Source organism: Triticum aestivum, chromosome 7B (genome assembly GCF_018294505.1).
Source record: "Triticum aestivum cultivar Chinese Spring chromosome 7B, IWGSC CS RefSeq v2.1, whole genome shotgun sequence".
In the NCBI taxonomy this organism is placed as follows: Eukaryota; Viridiplantae; Streptophyta; class Magnoliopsida; order Poales; family Poaceae; genus Triticum; species Triticum aestivum.
In genome coordinates this window covers 663,669,030-663,670,063 of record NC_057813.1, presented here as the reverse complement: position 1 = coordinate 663,670,063, position 1,034 = coordinate 663,669,030, and the positions used below count along the sequence as shown (strand labels likewise).

The 1,034-nt window shown below is 41.1% G+C and overlaps 1 non-coding gene across 1 annotated transcript; it reads left to right on the top strand.

Moving 5' to 3' along the window:
* Nucleotides 1-383: 383 nt before the first annotated feature.
* TRNAF-GAA (transfer RNA phenylalanine (anticodon GAA)) lies at nucleotides 384-456 on the top strand. Its single transcript has one exon. It is a non-coding gene; the product is annotated as a tRNA-Phe (tRNA).
* The last annotated feature ends 578 nt before the right edge of the window (nucleotides 457-1,034 follow it).

The window sequence follows — 1,034 nt, the reverse complement described above, 5'->3', positions numbered from 1 at the left end:
TCCCGAAAGAACTCATGAAAAAGTGATGTCCATTTTGAAGTTTTTTGGAAAGGAACACGCTTGCTTGTCATATGTGGGGTATCAATCAATTGGTTACTGATGAAGTTCTCATGGATTTTACCAAACAAATTTCATGTTGATAAAAATGTATTGCTTCTTCTGTCAGAATTACTACAGATGCATATAGTCGTTGCGAGATGGCATGACAACAGATGAGCAGCTGTTGGTGCTACAGATGCACATGTGTTGGGGCAACCGGTGGTACTAACTTGTTGAATATATATACTTTCCTTCCAAGAACAATATATCTATGTTCAATAAGAATTTCTATGCCATTTGCCAAATCTTCCGGTGCAGACTATGCACCTAGACAACAGGCTATAACAGGGATAGCTCAGTTGGGAGAGCGTCAGACTGAAGATCTGAAGGTCATGTGTTCGATCCACACTCACCGCAATCTATTTTTCTACCTCCCTAATTTGGAGCTTTGTTATGAGCAGCAATTTCATTTTCAAAAGTATTTTGGAGCATCATTTTTTACACAAATTTCAAGAATGTCATTTCATGATAAAATTTTGCAAGCAATGAAAACATTTGCCAATGTTTGGAACAAAAAAATCAGATTTTTTTTCCATTTACTGTTCACCCGAGCTCACATGAAGCTCGGGATCAGAAGAGCACTTTCGCGAATCCACTCCCTTTAACCACCCTCTACATCATCACCCAGTCTGCCCAAACAATACCATGCCTGATCAGCAAAACCAACTGAGAAACCAAGATCAGTGGAGATAAGCACCCGGTTCAATTAGGTCGTTGTTGCATTTTGTCAATCGTTGTTTCGATGGCATCGGTTTTTTTTTCATGTGGGCAAGCTCGGTCTTGTATGACTTTACTTTCTATCGACGTGCTTACTTTCGTATGTGTGTTGATGTCGGTTATGTGGGATGTTGTCGCACTTGACATCCCGGTAGAGTATCAGTGCTGCCCCGACCACGATCTTGTACCGTGTATCCCAGTCGGAGGTGGACGTAACG